The following is a 19749-nucleotide window of genomic DNA, read 5'->3' on the forward strand; positions in this document are numbered from 1 at the left end:
CTCTAATCCAATAAGATCAGAAGTGTGTTAAGAGTAAAAATATAAAGAAATACAAATTATTCTTTGTTTTATGGGGTTGCCATGGGAACTGGTCAACAGAGTACCCAACTCAATGTGATCAGGGATCTACCATGGTGTCGGAATATTTGTGTGTACTCCAATGCATACACACACACACACACAATGTCCAAGGGCAGGCACAAAAGAATATTCCAATGTGTCTTCTCCAGAATTATAACAAGAGGCAAATCTACATAACCTTAAGAAAAGAAATCCCCTACCTGGGGATAATACGCTGATTAAGTTTCAAGGTTTCTATCACATCTTTTGAAGTCCTACGAGCATTTTTGCATATGGAAAGGGGTACAGAAATCAGAAAATCAGAATCTGGCGTGTTCTGTTCTGTCCTGCTATCCCTGGCTAAAAAGGTCACAGGAGTCTATTACTGAGATGGCAAGGCCTCTGATCAGGACCCCATTCTGGGCCTTTTGGCATTCAATGCCTGTGCACACTCAATAGTAAAAGAAAGCAAGCTCCTCAATTAACAAAAATATCCCTACCATTAGGTACCTGGCACCAATTAAAAGTCTAACTTAGAAGATGTTGCTACATCTAGATGAAAAGCTTACTTTCACAACATATGCTTTTTGCTAAAGCAGCAATAAAAAGGTCAACCACATGCCATTTCTTATCCATGAGGCAGCCAAGGAAACAGATATTTCACCTTTAACATTTCTATTATCTGATTACAGAAAAGGGTGTCTGCGTAGAGAGGGCAGAACCAAGGAAAAAGTAAAAACATCTGAAGCAAACACTTCAAAACAGAAAACAGTGGATCTTTCCAAATATTACAATACACAGTTTCAATTGTTCTTTATGAGGGCTGAAGTTTTCCCCTCAAATTCGAGCTACCATAGACAATACCTAATTCTTTTTTCCTTTGATAAAACTTGTATACATTTTGATGTGTGTGTTGGATAGTCCAGTTGAAAAAATAACCTCTCCCAAGCTTCCTCCCTGCTGAGATCATTCTGATGCCAAAACTTCTCTCGAAACTATCCCAAGATACTAACACCTTCAGAAGAGAGATACCACACACACCAGGACGCTGCTTCCACCATGCTTAACAGTAGGAAACAGGCATTCCTTTTTAAATATGTCTCTTTCCCTTCTCTGGGGACAAATATTTCCACTAGAGCGGAATATGCCCATTTGGATTTCTGTAGACCATAAAACTGTTCCAAAAATGCTTGCTTTTCTAAGTCACATTAAGCAAAGTTAATTCAGAAGGGTATTGATTTATCCTGCATAGTTCCATGCACTGGCTGGTATCTTTTTGTTTTGGTAATAGGTAGTTCCAGGCAAAACACTCCTTAATTTTCCTTCATTTCTATGCTGAGATCAACAAACGCAGAGCGCTTAATGAACATTTCTACAATAGTCTGAATGAACTTTTTTTCCACCATAAGACACAAGAAATGAAAAATTCTTCAAAATTTAAAAAAACTTTTATGGGAGGATTCAGAACGAAACGAAAAAAATACACACACAACAAAACAAACACACCAAGAAAGTATCTACACAACCACAACAATACAAAGGAAAACACCTCCAAAAATAGTATGCTAAGTAAGGTAACAATGAGCAGTCCTGAAAAGAGAAATAATGACCTGCCCTTTCCCTGATCTCCAGATGTGTTTTTATTTTATATCTAGTTTGTATTAATCACATCGATGACTGTCTACTAAGCGTTCCAGGTTCTGTGCTAAACTGTGGGGACACAAAAGGTAGCAAAACATTCTCCACCCTCAAGGAGCTTATACTCTAACAAAGGAGCTATCTGTATGCGTGCTGTTACGGCTCTTGAGGGAGCAGACTTCCTTTTCCGCTTTTCTTTTGTCTTTACATCCCCAAAATAAACCAAGCACACGGTAAGCTTTTAATAAATGCTTATTAAATTGAACTAGATTGAGGACAAATCATACTCCCCTTCTTTTGGTAGCAAGGTGCCAGAAATAACAAGACTACAGGCAGCTAAGTGGCACAGTGGATAGAGTGCCAGACCTAGAGTCAGAAAGCCCTGAGTTCAAATCCAGCCTCAGGTACTTACTAGCTGTGTGACCCTGGACAAGTCACTTAACCCTGCTTGCCTCAGTTTCCTCACCTGTAAAATGAGCTGGAGAAGGTAATGACAAATCACTCCAGTCTCTTTGCCAAGAAAACCCCAAAAAGGGATCAAAAAGAGGCAGACATGACTGAAGATGACTGAACATGCGTGTAATGAGGCACAAGCGTTCAGACATGGCCAATGTCCTTTTGTGTCCTTAACTGGACTAATAAAGAGGGGAGGCATTTGTTGGGCCTGATATCAACATAAAAACAAACCACAAAAAGCATCATTAAACCTTCCTTTAATACAACAAAGAAAGTTTCTCCCCAAGATAACCCACTCCTTGCTGCTTTGTCACAGCTCTTACAACCACAGAAAAGAATCATAGACCTTAGAGATGGAAGGTACTTACCTGTTATATCTAGCTCAATTCCTTAATTTTATTGTTAAGGAATCATGGGTCCAATGAGGAAAGAGGTAGAAATTAAAAACTTAAGCGCAGAACTGGTTAATGGCAAAAAAAAAATAATAATAAGGACTGGAATCCAAATCTTCTGACTCGGGGTAGTTTATATAAGCTGGCTCAACTCAACCTCCCTATACCACTAATTTGCTTCAGTTTTCTTTGCTGAAAAAAAATATTCTGCTCCTTTGGAGAAAGACTACCCTTTTACATGGCCACAGTCACTTCAATTCACTAAGCCCTTTCTCTGACTGTGATCTGTGCCTCTCCATGAATCTTAAATACATGCTAGTTTACCCATCTGTCTGTGTCACTGAGGTATCTGCTTATTTCCTTCTTTGCTAAAGCGATGAGTAATTATAAAGTTTCTGGAATTAGGCTCCCAACAACAGAATCCCTATAACAATCCAAACCAGGAATTTACTACTCATCTTCCCATCATATACTCGGGGCAATGAGGAACTGTAATTGTCAAGAAAATGCAAATATAAAAAATGCTGAGTACGGGCAGCCCCCACATTTACTACAGCTTCATTCCTGGAAAAGGTACTATATAATTCTCAAAATAAGAGGAAGTCTCATAGGTTGATATGATGTTATTTCTCTATTCAGGATTCCTCATTATTGCCTTAATTTGCATACTACTACGGTTGTATAGAATACTTTCTTGGCATATTTGTTTTGTGTGTGTGAGTGTGTGTGTGTGTGTGCATGCGCGCACGCACGCATGTGTGTGTTTGTTTCATTCTGAATCCTCCCATAAAAGTCACATAATGTTATTATCAATGACCTAATCTAAAAAATCTGATTTTTCCCCTAGCAATGTTATAAGGAGATACATTCTCCAGAATGGAATAGGTATGCAACATTTTATAGAAACAAATCCAATTGTCAGTTAATTCGACCACAGGTGATATGAGTGTACAATGCATAGCAAACTTCCTAACGTTTAGGCACACCGGAGGAACTTAATACTTACCTGTGTTGATTGATTACATAAACAAATTAAATAGAGAGTGTCACTAATCGCATTAAGATTGTATTTACAGCCCCCTTTGTAACTCCTGCTTTATTTTTAATATGTCTAATCAGAAGGTGAAGAAACATAATCACAGTGATGGAATTCACGGGCATTCCTATGAATTGAGAAGTCTTAGGCCTGATTAATTTGGAAAGGGGCAAACGATCTATCCACCTTGCTGCTGTCTTAATATCATACACATTCATTTCAGGAAACACTGGGCTTTCTGCTTTTTGTTAAAGTTTTAAAGTTGCATTTTTTTTTCTACTTTCTCAACCTGGCATCTTATCGAAACCAGCAGCTTCACTTCACACTGAGGTTCTACAAGGCAAACTTGCCTTTAAAATGCAATAATGGGAACACCCTTATTTGCACATGTTAAACCCCTCCTCAGGTCTCAGAGCTTTGACCTAAGAGGATGTGAAATTTAAAGGCACACCCACACTGGTCCAATAAAAATTTAATAGCCTACTATGTGTGAGGCAGTCGGCATGATGCTCTTTGAGGTGCAGGGGCTTTTGTCTTATCTTACCTCACTGAAAACTTGGGTTCACACTGTCAGGCACTGATGCTTTAAAAATCCAGTTCGATAAGCATATCTAATTCAATAATACGTTAAAAGCATGGTGGTAAAGTGCAGAAGATTCAAAAATGAGCAACAAGTTCCCAGCCTCTGGGAGCTTACCAGCAAATACTATGTTATGCTGGGGATGGTGGAGGATTATTAAGATGGCCAGAAGGCAGCCTGATAGAGGCAAAGGAAATAAGCAAACTGTTCTGAGATCAAGGAGACTTCATCAGGGAGGAGGAGAGAAGGCTCTTCAGGGAGTAGGGTGGCAGCTGAGCTGGGCCTTAAAAATCATGAGATAATTCCAGTACAGATGCTTGGGGCTGGAGCCATGAGACAGAAAGCAAGAGTTAGCAGTCCAATTTGGCTGAAGGATAAGCTGCACAGTCATATCAGAGATTCAGAGGAAGGAACTCAGAGGCCACTGAAATCAACCTCATTTTACAAATTCAAAAATTGAGGGACAGAGAGGTTATGGGTCACACAGGTAGGTAAGTGTCTGAACTGGAATTTGAACCCAGGTCTTCCAGACTCCAAGATGCAATCCATAAAAAATTCAATTATTTTTGGTTCATCTGTCCTGCATTTCTCCATTGTTATTTTTGGATTATCCATACCGTGCCCCCTGGATGAGCAAACTAGGCTCCTTATAAAATTATACTCTGTTCTCCCCTGCCAATCCACCATCCTGCCTCGCCCTGCCCCACCCGCCAATGTTACCCTACCCAAATAGCACATAGCTTCTGGAAGAAAGTTTTAAGCGTTTGTGGAAAAGGAGAACTAGCAGCCCCCTTAGGCTCCGGGTTCCTTCTAGCTCAGTAAGGTTACCAACATACCAACAGGATATAAAAGCACCTTATGGTTGAGGATTTCAGGAACTTGGTTAGTGTGAAACAACCGATGTGTACCATTGCTAAATTTTTACATGCACTGATTACCCAAAAAGAAGATGATGAGTTTGCTTTAAGTATCCTCCAAAGTTTTTGGCTGAGATTTTAAAAAGCAATCACAGTTGCCATAAGCTGCTAAAAGTACAAAGTTGAGGATTTATAGGAAATGCTATGTCATTACAAGCCACTCTTGCTTCAAACAACGGTAAGGTATTAATTCCTATCACTTTTGTGTTAAATCTTGGTCATTTGGGGACTGCAGTGACTGAACCATGATGGAAAAATGAACTACTAGGAATCACTATTTTCCAATGGAAAGGGCATTGTTTCAACGAACTAACCAATTTATCTTCTGTTCTTCTTTGTAGTGTCACTGTGACCTCGTTTCCTAAAAATTATTCCCAAATGATTTATCAGTATAGACGTCCACTAGGGTGTATTTTATCAAGTAAAACAAAATTTAACTCATGAAATACTACCCAGAACAACAAAGTCTTCAGCTTACTTGAACACTCTACTCAATAATAACAAAGATTCAGAGTGTCCCAAAAGTCTTGGTGCAGTTTTAAGCTCTTGAAGCTTTGCTTTTGGGTTAATAACCTGAAAACTACGCCAAGAGGAAGAAAGTTCAGAACACCCTGCATGGTGGTTTTATTCATTCATTCATTTACAATGAACGCAACTAAAGCTAAGATTTAGTATCTTAAAACTGCACTAAGACTTTGAGAACACCCTGCATAATGTTTTAATTATTATTAAATTATTATTAAAATCAAAGCTAAGCTTTAGTAATCTTAAAATTGTGTCAAGACTTTCGAGACACCCTGCATAGTGTTTTAATTGATTGAGCTTCACTAGCTTAAAGCTAAGCTTCACTAGCTTAAAATTGCACCAAGACTTCGGGGACACGATTGTTTTACTGCTTGCAAAATGCTTTATAAAAATCATCTCATTTAAGCCTCCCGACAAGCCTCTGAGGTAGTAGATACTACTAACCTCATCTTGTACACGAGGCAAACTGATGCTTGGGGAAGTTAAAGCGACCTTGTCCAGAGTCACACAGCTCAAGAGGCAGGATTTCAACCATGCCTTTCTAACTCAGTCCAGTACTCAATCCGCTATTCCACACAGCCCTTTATTTACCATTATCATCATTATAACAAACATTCTTACAACTGATCAGAACTTAGCACCATGTCTGGCGCATAGCAGGTGCTTAATAAATACAAACCAAAGGGTGTTGTTTTAAGAAGATTCCTTTTCTTGTACCTTCCTCTACAAAAGGAATGAACTTTGAGATAGAGTCCACCTACATCTAAACCAGTGAATTTAAGCCTAAGAAAAGTCACTTGAAACTGATACACATAAGCACCTCAGAATCTCAAAAAATGGGGTCTCTGACCAAACATGTCATCTACAACAGTGTAGAAGGAGGTAAGCTAGGGTCAGACAACAGAGGTCATTTAAAATAGTGTATACCATCTAAGCCTGATAGCATTCGTGGAAATAATTACTAATTTTCAGTGGATAATAGGAAGGTTAAGTTGTAGTAGGGATTTTTGCCTGAAGGTCACAAAATATTTATCTGAGAATCCTTACCCTGTAGAACCTCGAAGGAATGAAACCTACACACACACACACACACACACATACAAGAAAGACAAAATGGTATATAATGTGGAAAACAGTAGCCCTGGAGTCAGAGAATCTGGGTTCAAAACCTGACTCTTCAACTTACTACCTGTATGACCTTGGGCAAGTCACAGTAAATGACTCCATGGGGCTCAGCTGCCCTATCTGTAAAATGAGGCAATTGATCTAGACAGCTTCTGAGGTCCCTTCTGCTCTAGACCTCTATTAGCTTGCTACTGACTTCTCTATCTCAACTTATTCTCTGCTCAAGGCTAGTCCTTGCAGTGAATTGCTATGAGTTTGGCAGCTGGTAACTGAAATAATTTCGGGGCAATAGTATAGAATATATAGAGAATAATAATAATATAGAATGTAGAAGACCAAAATATAATGTTTTGTTGTTAAAGGAAGAAAAAGTCTCTATGGACCAGTCAAATGAATCTTTGTGTGAGCACACTGGGCAGTCCCACCAGACTTCATACTACTGGCAGGTGAACCAAATTTAAATCTGATTTCTTTTGTTAACATACCTGCCCATGGACAGTTCCTTGGCCCTCTAAGAACCAAATGTCACCATCTATCAAGGATAACACCCCAAAACGACAAAGCTAAGTACTTACTGATTTCACGATGTATTTCATTAATCAAAACACAGAATTAATCCCAAAGAGAGATGTTCAAAGCAACATTAATACATAAATCAAGCAGATTATTATTCTTCATCCCTGGGAAAACATTAGTATTCACTTAAACATCTTCTCTAGATACATATCAAAAGATCAAAACCCAGAGGAGAACCAGTTGGATAAAGTGTTAGATATAATCCAACTCAGAGTGATTTTAATGGCATGACCCAATATCTATCCTACAATCTTGTTAGAAATCAAAGAACGCTCTCACCAGACTCAGAGACCCCAATATGTTCCTCAAGATCTGTGAATATTGGGTCAGTCACACCTATATTTCAAGGCCGAAATCCTGAGTCTCCGTTTATAAGCTCCTTTGATCCAAGAGCACATTGTCTCTACGGAACAAGAAGTTTTATTTTCAATTTCCCTTCTTTTCAGGAAAGGAAATGGTTGCACTTCAAAGAGTTCCTTTGAAGAAAGTACCAATATACATGTGTCCCTTCCAGGTTAAGAGCTGTATGGCTCAGTAGGGTGTACGGATTCTGGGAGGCTGCACAAGGTGCCTGTATCAGGCCAATTCATTCAAGGTGATGGTGTAGCGCGTGAGGAAAGAAAAGAATCAACATCATAGTATTTCTTGCTTTTGATCCATAGCCGTGGAAGCACTTCCCACACATGAAGAATTGCAGCGAAGGAAACAGAAGCATCAAAGATGGGGGTGGGGGTGGGGAAGAGGGAAAACCTTAGGCTACAATTCCTTGCTGTTTCTGAGAACTTATCTCCTGATGACATACATTCCCTAATCCACAAACCAAACTGGTTTATCCAAAGAACCTAACACTGACATCAAATCTGGTGGGCGGGTTGGGGGCTTTTTGTTTTGGTTTGAGATTTTTTTGGGGGGGGGGGAAGAAGGAATGGAAAATCAGTTTCCAACCTGTGATTTAATAAGTATGGAGAACTCTCAATGTGAAAACTCCCTCCAGCAATGCAGAACTTTTAGCCCTAAAGAATTGTCTGGGGACACAGAGGTAAAGTGTCTTGCCCCAGGTCACACAGCTAATATGCATCAGAGGCAAGATTTAAACCCAGGTTTTTTGGACTCAATTCCTGATTATCCAAGATATACAGGTAGTTAGCATCAAGGCAGTGCTATTTATGGGTTTGCAAAACACTTTTACAAAATCCACTAACTGGATGGTCACTCAAATAACCCAAGTGACTGTCCATGAATTGAGTTTTATTCACTTTTCTCCATCCTACCTGCTTCGTTCTAAGAAAGAATAAAGAGTTGCAAAAACAAGCAAGAGAGAACTTTAAAACACTAGAACCTCTAATAAGATACCAGCATTTCCCAAAATGCGTTTCATACAATGAGAACAAAGATTCCCAAGAGAAAAATTCAATTAGTGGGAATTTTACCTTCAAACTATTAAATTATACATTAAATTATTAAAGATTAAAGATACTACATTGTTTTTTCCACTTTGTTTTTTTAAATGATTTAATATTTTATTTTTCCCCCAACTGCATGCAAAAACCATTTCTTCCACTTTGAAAATAGACATAATTTCCTCTTTTTCTCCTGAAATTTCTCCAGGTCCATTTTGTAATCAGAGGTTCTGTAGAAAAGTATGTGTGAGTTCCATCAAAATACTTCAAAGCCCGGGGTGGTGGATAGAGCCAGACAAAGTTAGAAAGGCACAAAAGTCCCTCATATGCCAGCTATGTGACCCTGAGTAAGTCAAAAATTCTCAGTGCCGTGGGCAACTCTCTGAGACTTCTAAATTGCAGAGAAGGTGCCAACCCCTATTAGAATTACAACCCAATCTGCTCTTCCAGTGGCTCCCTACACTGGTGAAATCTCAGGTCAAAACCCTATCTGGATCCCTATCAAAATATTTCAAGCTCAAAAATTCCATGGAATAATTCACTTGGAAAATGTTGATCTAGGCTTTTCCTTACCTGAAAGTAAACACTGACAAATGTCCAGGAAAAGCTGGCTGAGTTATTCTCTGGTGCACAGAAGAAGAGAAACCCACAGCACTGGGAAACTGTTGCAAAAAGTCCTAGGCCCCTCTCTCTGTTCCTGGGACCAAGGCGAGGCCCTTCAGGGGGAAAGGTTCTTGTCATCTTTCGTCAAGCATTTTATCTGGCTGAGCTCTGTATGAAGGGGACCTTTGAGAAACTGTACAGTACAGTGCGGAAAGCAGTGGATTTGGAGTCAGAGAACCTGGGTCTGAATGCAAGCTCCGCTACTTTCTGCTTTTTGACATCAGACAAGTCACTTAATTTCTCTGGGTTTCGGGTTCCACATTCGTAAAATGAGAAGGCTGGCCTGGAGGAGTTCCTTCTAGCTCTAAAGCCTTAGTCATCTGTAATGGCTCTGCTGTCATCCGGCTCTCCAAAGGCACACTGTGCATGATCATTGATTAATGCTAGTCAACCAAGCCCTGTTTGCAAAAGCCTATCTGCCACAAACGGTGCCTGGGAGGGACTGCGTCACAGACTCCACGTCAAAAACAGCTGGCTTCATCACTGCATCCAAATCCATTCTGGAGAACTGGAGATGTGTAAAATGTCCTTTCAGAGCTAGCAGGAGTTCTGACCTCACATGTTTGCTTTCCACAGGTTTCCAAACAATACACTGTTTAATAATAATGGGGGGCGCATCTCCAGTCATCCTAATCTTTATCTTGCCACAGGACCCAGATGGCTCCAGAGGAGAATGTGAGGCTGGTGACCTTACACTCCCTCCCTCACTTAAACCCAATTCACTTACAAGTCAAGACATCACCTTCCTGATGCCATAGTCCACTTCTAAAATGAAGGACAAACAACCATCACCAGTAAGAGAATGACAGTTTACCATGGTACTCAGAACGCTGGTGTTGACTTAGAAAGGGGGATGAGGGCTTAAGAGTCAAAAGGCCTGGGTTTGAAGCTTGGCTCCAACACTTACTTGCATCATCAAACATGTCACTTATGCTCTCTCAGGTTCCTTATCTCTATGAGGATAATAACCTGCTTGTCCTATCTACCCCACAAGGCTGTTTGCAAGGAAGCTTCTTCTTAAGTCCTTAAAGCAATATACAAATATGAGTTATAACTCAGAAGGATATAAATGGGCAAATTAAAGCTATCTTTATCATTCAATAGTGATGTCCGGTGGGAGAGAAAAAAATGGAGGAAAATAGCTTTTCTCACAGTGGTGACTCTACAATTAAAAGCTGACAAAGCACTTTGATTACAAGACCCCAAGACCCTATGACAGTACCCAAGTCAATGAGCTCAGGGATCTACCATGGTATGAGAGTATGCATGTAACTATATATAACATGCATAAATATGTATAAAAAGCATAAATATATATGTATATATCTATATTTACACACACACAGAAAATTTTTATATGAAAATGTTAATGCAATGATAATAATAAACAACTATTTCAAGGAACCAATTAATAGTATTAGGTGTAGTATGCCTGTAATGTGGTCACCCTGAAAAACCTGCCAACTTACAGAATCTATGGGCCTAACTAAAGGTGACAATGTTATAATTGACTTTTTTTCCCTTCTGCCACCCCACGTGGCAGGTTACATAGGTCCTTTGGGGTTAGAAGAAGAAAGTAAGTCACGGCTCACGACCAAACGAAGCGGAGAACCATTCCCCGAGTCTACACAGCCATCAGCTCCGAAAACCATGCACCTGTCTGCAGGAACTGCTGCAGAAAAACCAGATCAGCAGCCGGGAGTTCACATGGTCAATCAGTCACTTAGAAAGTTTAGATTGAGCATCCTTTTTATGCAGAAGTTCAGCAAGATTTTTTCTAAGTGTCAACATTTCTCTAATCTCTGCCACCACCATCACCTTCCTCCTCCCACTTACACTCACAAACATAAACATGAGGCTACTCAACCTAAGCGGTACAAAGTCAGAGGGGCAGCACACAGAGCTCATCTACTGCACAAAGGCTGTTCTTTTTTCTCTTCTGCGTTCAAGTAAAGATGTAGAAGCCTGCCCTCTATAGGGTTTTTACAGATCTGATCTTTGATCTCCTTGATCAAACAATGAGTCTCCTGTGAAGCAGTTTATCCTTATCAGGCTTGTGAGCTTGGATGGAATTAGATTTACAGAGTCAATCTTGAAAATATTTAAGCCCTCTTTCTTTCAAGGAACTTGTATGTCACCCATATCTCTACACCTTATATTGTATGTTAAGATTCTTTAATATGTACCAGATAAATGAATCAAGAGGCCACTGGCTTAGGGAAGAGATGGCAGGCCTTGGAGACAGAAAGTTCTGGGTCCCTGCATCTGACACACACTGGGCTAAGTTACTGTAACTCTCCTCCATCCCCCTAAGATTCTAAATCCAAGCTAAAATCTCACCTTCTATAGGAAGCCCTTCCCAGTCTCTTAATTCTCTTAATTGTTGCTGTCCCTCCTTTTATTATTTCCTATTTATCCTGTATACAGCTTGTTTGTATGTGGCTGTTTGCATGTTGTCTCCCCCATTAGATTGTGAGCTTCTAGTGGGCAGGGGCTGTCTTTTGCCTTTCTTCGTATCCCTAGAGCTCAGGACAGTTACTGGTACCTAGCAGACACTCAATAAATGCTTGTTGACTGAGATGAGTTGTCAATCAGCGTCAGTAGAGGGAATTTACCACCCAAGGTCCCTTACCCCAGTAGTATCAAACTCAAATAGAAATAAACCATACATAGGCATTAACTAAGAAAAGCATATGTTAACATTATCTATGTTCTACTGTATTTTTATTTTGTTAAATATTACAATTACATTTTTTTTGGAGGGGGAAGGCAGGGCAACTGGGTTAAGTGACTTGCCCAAGGTCACACAGCTAGTAAGTGTGTCAAAAGTCTGAGGCCAGCTTTGCACTCAGGTCCTCCTGACTCCAGGGCTGGGGCTCTACTCACTGTGCCACCTAGCTATCCCCTCCAATTACATTTTAATCTTGTTCAAGCTACGCTTGGGAGTGTTGCAAGCTGCATCAATACCCACTGAGTGTTTCACATCTCTTGTCGAAATCAAAGATCTCAATTAAATTAAATCAAATCTCAAATTTAAAAAAAAAATGAAGAATAAATCCAAATGACAAAATTATTTCTGAAAGTCATTCCAAATTTCTTGAAGCTACTAAATGAGAGTTGCAAAGTCAGGAGATTCTACAATGGGGACAATTCACCAAGGACAGCACCTACAATGTGCCAAGCGCTAGGAATACATGTACACAAGTAAATACCAAATAATGAGGGGGAAGGAACGTTTCACAAAAAAAAACTATGCAAAACATTTGAAGAGAGAGAATATTTTAGGCATGGGGGACAACTTATATAAAGGAATGTAGACTGGAGATGGGATGTCATACATGGGAGGTGGCAAGTAAACCAGTTTTGCTGGAATGGAGAATTGCATCAGGCAGTGAGATGGGGAATAAATTTAGAAAGCCAGATTGGAGCCATATGACGAATAGTCTAAATCAAAAACAGCAGAGTTTTTATTTTGATAAAAAGCCAGACCTCTTAACACAAGATATGTAAAATTAGGAGAAGTCATTCTCCTTTCTGAGCCACCCTGATAAGATGGAGTGTGTCTTGACAAAGATCTGGATGGTGAAAGACCTTGGGATTATACTGATTAAACATCAGGTAAAAGAACATGGGAGAGAAACTTAGGGGAATGTGATAACTACCTCCAAATATCTGAAGGACTGTCAGGCAAAAGGGGGTTTAATTAGTTTAATTCGGCTTGTCGTCAGAGGGCAGAACTAGCCAGGACCAAAGAGCAGAAGTTGGTAATTGTAGGAATTTAGACATGATGTAAGGAAAAATTTTCTCTAACAATTAGCTCTCCATTGGCTACCTCTGAAGGTAGTGAGGGGCCTCCTCCTCACTGTGGGCCTTCAAGCCAATGCAGGATGATGATTCCATGTCAGGAATGCTGTACACAGAGTTTCTTGTACAGGTATGGACTGGATTAGATCAGTGGTTCTCAAATTCTTCAGCCTTTACATTCTCAAAAATTATTAAGGATCCCCGAAAGAGCTAATGTGGGTTATATTTATTGATAACTACCATATTAGAAATTAAAACATCTTAATGTTATGATGAGAACAGTTTTGACCTCATCGACACTGGACTATGATCTCCAAGGTCCCTACCAACGCTGAGATTCAATGATTTCCAATTTCATGCCTTTTCCACTCAAATCTTACTTTTCATTGTTTCCTATACCTAGAAAGTCAGACATTTCAAAAGGATTGGTAACCATTAAAGCTGAAATCTTCAAAATCCATCTTCTTTCAATTATGATAATTATTATTCAGTTACAAAGCTATAACTCTAAGTTTCATTTATTCATCAAAAGTACAATTAAACTCTTCAGTTTTTTAGGCTCAAAAAAGCCAAGTCATTAACTTCATAAACAAACAACTAACAAACTTCCTTCTAAGCTTTTTTTACTAGGCAAGCTTTACAATCAAGTTTATTACTTTGTCCAGCAAATCTTTCCTACAGCCAGCATGTTGCCACGGTGAAATACTCATAACAATAAGGAATCAAGTAAACACAACTTTGCAAATACTGCCACAGGTGAATTAATGCCTTACAGGCAAAATCAAGAGAAAAAAAAATTTCCATCAACCTACAAATCTGCCAAAAGATTCGTAGGTCATAAAATACATTAAATATTTCTTTTTCAAAGTAAGATTCTGATGATTTCTTAAAAAGACTTCTTGGGACACAAGGGGGAAAATAAGTAAATAGTAAGATAAAAAAGAAAGTTCCCAAAGGTTTACCAGAAAAGGCTGGGTTAGTATGACAGCCTTGGAGTGGACCTGGGTTTCAGGTCCAGGAGTGCAATGTTCCAACACCTTCGCAGGATGACTGTGGTTAAATTCTTTAATGTCTCAGAAGCCTCGCTTTCCTCAATTGTAAATGATTCCTGCACTACATATTTACCTTGCAAAGTTCAGCAGAAAGCAGTTATACACCATAACACACTGAGTCTATTCTTATTTTGGCATCATGAAGTAAAAAGGAAATGTATGATAGGCAAAGAAAACGGGCTGGTCGCCTGGCAGGTAAAAGGGACTGAAAGGTGTTCCATAGGAGTGCTACCACTGGCATCTTGAAGATGTCAGGAAAAAGCAAAGTGGACCCCACTGTGGAACTTATCTGCGGATGTAGTCAAGGGTCTCACAGAACAGACAAGCATGGATGAGTTGCAAACGGCATCGCTGGACAGAATATCTAAATCTATGAAATCACAAATCCGTAAGTATTTGATTGTACCAGAAGAAGAAAAAAACTCCAGGAAAGCTAAATAATGGAGCACATTTTATCCTTACCTGGGAACAGTTGAGTAGAGTACCAGCTCTGAGTTCAAATCCAGCCTCTGACACTTACCAGCTTTGTGACACTGGGCAAATCACTTAACCTTGACTGCCTCCAAAAAAATAAATGCCATTAAAGGAAGGAATATACTCCTGAATTCCCAAATGCAGGAGACACAAGTAAAAGCTCTGCTTCAGCACTCAGGACCAACGACCCTCTCGACCCTCTCGGATCAGTGGAGGGGCATGGGCCCCCCTTCTAACCTATTCATATTTAACAGTAGGAGACATAGTTCTGTAGTCTGCCTTGTCCTAAACAGAGGACTGAGCTGCGGAGCACTGCCTGCCACAATCTCTGGCTCCAGTGAACAATTCAAGGAGCAAGAAATGGCACAAGGTTTAGACATAATTACTATCAATCCTATGGGGAATCATAGGAGAAGGGGGAAATGCCCAGACTGCCATGAAGAGAGAAGCTCCCAGGTCTAGCAAGGTGAGATCAGGAAAGCTAGGGGAAGGCAGAGGTAAGGCCCTAGGAAGAGACTATCAGCTCCAGCCCTTCAGCCACAGGATAGGTGCCGGCATTAGAGCGTTTTCCATGCTGATAACCAAGATGGTCTTATATTCAACCAAAGTCCTTCTCAAAGGTAATCTTCCCTACTCTCCCATCTTTACCCCACCCTACTAAGCAGCTTCCACCAAGAACCCTATCCCCAATGGTAGCCGGTAGTTGTAGCAAAGGAGGTGACTGGGGCTCTCTACTGGTAATACAGGGGATTACATTTATTTTGTATATATGTACGTATGTATGTTATGTCAACAAGTTGTTATTCTCAACGGAATTTAAGTACATTGATGTCTTTACACTAGCATACAGTAGGCATTTGAGTCAATATTGAGCAGAAGCTGGAGTGAGTCAGAAAACCAAGAAAACCATTTATTCTCTGTGTGACCTTAAGGCAAGTCATATCTATGACGTTCATATAGCTGCACCTCAGATTCTTTGTCAGTAAAATTGAGGAGTAAATGGCCTCTAAGTTTCCCTATGGCTCAAAACATATTATCCATGGTGCACGCTATAAACATTCATCACAGAACATCGTTGTTCAGTTGTGCCCTACTCTTCATGACCCCATTTGGGGTTTTCTTGGCAAAGATATTGGAGTGGTTTGCCATTTCCTTCTCCGGCTCATTTTACAGATGAGAAAAACTGAGGGAAACAGGGTTAAGTGACTTTCCCAGGGTCGTGTCTGAGGCCAGATTTGAACTCAGGAAGATGAGTCTTCCTGATTCCAGGCCTAGCACTCTAGCTACTGGACCAACTAGATGCCATCATGAAACATAGTAGATAGATTCTTAAATGCTTGATGAATTAATGGAACGGCAAGTGCTAAAATTCCGACTAGAACTCAGGTCTCCGTACTGTAACTACTCTTACCTGACTGATGGATCAATCAACAAACATTTAATAAGGGCCACCATATGCCAAGCACAGTGCAATAGAGATGAAATGCCAAAAAAGATAGGGTCCAAGGACATCCTTGGGAGGAGGCTGAGGGGGAAAAGGTGTCAACAGAATAATGAATGGGAGCCACTGACTTCTATCTTGAATGGTTAGAACAAGATGAATGTGCATAAAGAGTGAGAGCCTAGGAGGAAAAAGACCTAGGTTTAAAAAAAAAAAAAAGAACCCTAGATCTCCTACAATGAATACTTCATTTCCACCCCCAACTCCCCTACCCCCTAACACAGGCCTTAATAACTGCCTATTGAACTACAAGGAATATAAACTAGATAAGGCTGACTTTCTTCAAAGATAGGAAATAAGTCTGAAAAAAAACATCAAGCTCTAATATAAATGAGATATTAAATGTGACCCTAAGACTAGAGTGAGTTTCTCATTGTCTTTAACATCCTAATTTTCTATTACATTATAGGTAAACAAAAATCCAAAGATTAAAATTAGGGAAAGTGCCCATGGATGAGAGATTGGCCTTCCTGTCTAAGTAGGAGCACTTCCTTTCAAACTCTTCACTGGATCAAATAAGCTCATATTCTTCCAAGGACATTTGATAAATTGAATGGTATAGAAACGGTCCATTTAAAAAAAATCTGGAATTTCAAAAATGGGCAAAATTAATTTTCAAAGTACTTGATTTAAGACACTACAGATAGTAACTCCTTTCACTCCCCTACCTACTGGGTGGATAGACCTCTTTAGAAATAGTTAACATATGTCTCTCTTAGTATACAAGCTTCTAGGTTCAGAGACCTGTCTTTCAAGTTTGTTTTCTGTGGAGCAGGGCACCAAGTGCTTGAGAGGCATTTAATAAATACCATTGTAGTCCACTTTCAGATAATTAAACTACAACACATTATTTAACAAACCCTGTCCTATGGCTTTTCATGCCATTATTATTACATCTCCAATTACGATTTCCTTGATTAATTTGCAAATTGAACCTTATTTTTTTAATGGATAAATATAACCTTGTGACATATCAGTTTCAATTTTAAAATATTTTGTTTGATTTTAGCCCTTTTTGCCTACCAAGTTTCAGGTCTGGAACGTAAATTCTTTAAGCTCTTTTGTTTTAATGACAAAAGGGTGTGTTTCCTAAAGAAGATGCTGTTTTCCACTGAGACCAAGTGAAAATGTCATGGGAATAAATAGAGCACAGTGGCAATTATTTAAGCAAATACACCGGGCTAGATGTTTTAAGATAAAATGGAAAGACTAATGAAAGTTCCGCACGAAAACAATACGAAAAGGAAAACAACGTAGGTCGTATTCCAGTCGTAAAAAGTAAAACGTCAAACAGGGCAACCTCCTCCTGTACCTACGCACGGAAACCAATGCCAAGGCAGCGGCTTGTACTACTCCCGAAAGCATGGGAGTGTGGGTCGGTGAGTAAACGGAGCTCTCCTACAGAAGCACATGCTCCTCGTCCTGATCGAGCGAAGTTAAACAACTCTACCTCCCACGCCCACGGAAAAGGGGAAGCGACTGCCGTTGCTGGCAGGAGTAACAGAAGCCGTCATTACGGTGACCCGTCCTCCGCACCAGCACGTTTTTAACCACAGTCCTACTCGAGCCTGTCAAGTTTTATCGGGGAAAAGAAAAAGGGAATGATACTTAAAGTTGAGGCGGGCTGCCCACCTTCCCACCCCCGCCGGTCCTCAAAGTCAGAGCCGGCTCTGCGGGTCGCGCTAGCGAGTCCCCGAGCCCACCTGGGACGGAACAAAATGGAGAGGGGCGGAGGGCGACCTTGGCTTAGTGACCAGGTGCGACCGGCGGCCGCGGATGCGGCGACAGCTGGGCTTACAGGGATCCTCCGGAAGACCGCCCACCTGATTCGGGATAAGCCCGGGGGACTGGAGGAGGAGGGAAGAAAGGGAGGAAACGGGAGCCACAAGAGCGGCTCTGGGTGACACATCCCCGGCCTCGTGGCGGGGTGGGTAGCCGCTCCGAGCGCCATGTAAGGGAAGGTCCCTCCCGGGTGCCACCCCAGTCCGGTGATGCCTTTGACCTGTTAATGCTGGGGTGGGCGCCCACCCTCTGTGCTCCCCGAGCATCCCGGCTCCGGGGGGTGGCAAGGACAGCCCCCCGCGGGGAGAGTGAGGAGCGCCCGGCAGTCCACGCTTCCTTAGTATACATATTGCATCATACACCACGCTGCTCCTTTAAGGAAGCAAAATGGACTCCGCGGCGCAGGAGAGCAGCATGTGGAGCCAGCACTGAAGAGCGCATCCCCACGAGCCCTGGTCCTGGACCCAAGCCCTCCCCCGGCCCCGAAGCCGTCCCACCGCCCAGGTCCTCCCTCCAGGGGATGCGAGAGCCCCAGGAGGCGGGCGGGGGCCCTAACCGCTCCAACGTACGCGCCGTTCTCCATCCCCTAGCCCGGCCAGTGCCGGGGCACCCAACCAAGGTGACCCCAGGCTGGGGAAGAGCCCGAAAGAAGGGCGGAGGCACTGGTCACTCACCGGGCTGGGCGGCTGTCAAGGGAGTCGGTCCGGGTGGAGGCGGGATGCGGCGCGCCGGGGCGGAGGGAGGGATGGATGGATGGAGGTGCCGCCGCTGTGGCCTGTCACGGGGGGTCCCGGGAGAAAGCTGGGCGACCGCGGTGGGGGTCCCGAGGAGGATACTGGCCCGGAGTGCGCGCTGAGGCTGCCTCTGGTGCGGAGCGGAGCTGCGTGGCGCGCCCGGCCGTCTCTCGTCTCGCTCTCGGCTGCCCAGCTCCCTCTCTTTACACCTCCGGGCTGTAGGCACCGCCTCCCAGGCCCCCGCGCTTCACTGAATGAAATCGGAGGTCGGACGAAATCCAGGGGCTGGGTTTCATCAGACGCGCGCAAGCTCAGCCCGCCCAGCTCCCCGCGCCCTTCTCCCCCTCCCCACCCACACGCTTACCCCCCTGGCCCGGGCTGGCCCCCCCGCTAGGCTCGCTAGGCCCGCCAGCCGCAGCGTCACCGGGGCTCGGGCACCAATGAGAGGCTCGGCGCGAGAGAATGAAGAGGGGAGCCCCGGAGGAAGGGAGGGAAAGATGGAGGAGGGAGGCGGGCGGATAACTGGCGGGGTGGGGGCGTGGCTGGCATCTTCTTAGCCCTCAGATCTCCACCCGGAGACGCGCGTTGGGCCGAGGCTGACGCTCAGCGCTTGCCCGGGACGCGGGGCCTCGCCAGGGTCTCCGTTCCGCCGCAGCTGCAGCCCGGAGACCCCGAACGCAGACTGCACGTCGGGGGCCGGGGAAGACGAGTCCCGGGCCGGGCCCGGGACCACTAACCTTGACTTAGCCCTAAAGTGGTGTCAGTGGGAGGCTGAGCTGGCTCCCTGACGGGCTGTGCTGCGCCACGAGGCTTCAATGCCCCGTCTCTCACCCACCCCGCTTTAAAACGGAGCAAGCGTTCCTCCCCGCGGAATCTGCGGGTCTCTGCGCAGAGCCGCGGGAGGTAAGGACGGTTGTGCAGGCAGAGAAGGCCTGTACCAGCCGTGTCGTTGGGGCTCGAACCTCCAGCGCCCAGCACAATGACTGGCACACAGAGGTGACTAAGAAATGATGACTGCTTTTTTGTGCCCCGTC

General features: G+C 42.6%; 1 protein-coding gene across 1 annotated transcript in view; it reads right to left on the reverse strand.

Moving 5' to 3' along the window:
• The window catches only part of SLC7A1 (solute carrier family 7 member 1), a 68568-nt gene extending 49412 nt beyond the window's left edge, over window positions 1-19156 (reverse strand). The window contains exon 1 of the mRNA XM_036745921.1: window positions 19080-19156. The gene's annotated coding sequence lies outside the window, so the exon portion shown is untranslated. The remainder of the gene's footprint in view (window positions 1-19079) is intronic.
• Between the last annotated feature and the right edge of the window lie 593 nt (window positions 19157-19749).

The sequence above is a fragment of the Trichosurus vulpecula genome, chromosome 2 (genome assembly GCF_011100635.1).
Source record: "Trichosurus vulpecula isolate mTriVul1 chromosome 2, mTriVul1.pri, whole genome shotgun sequence".
Classification (NCBI taxonomy): Eukaryota; Metazoa; Chordata; class Mammalia; order Diprotodontia; family Phalangeridae; genus Trichosurus; species Trichosurus vulpecula.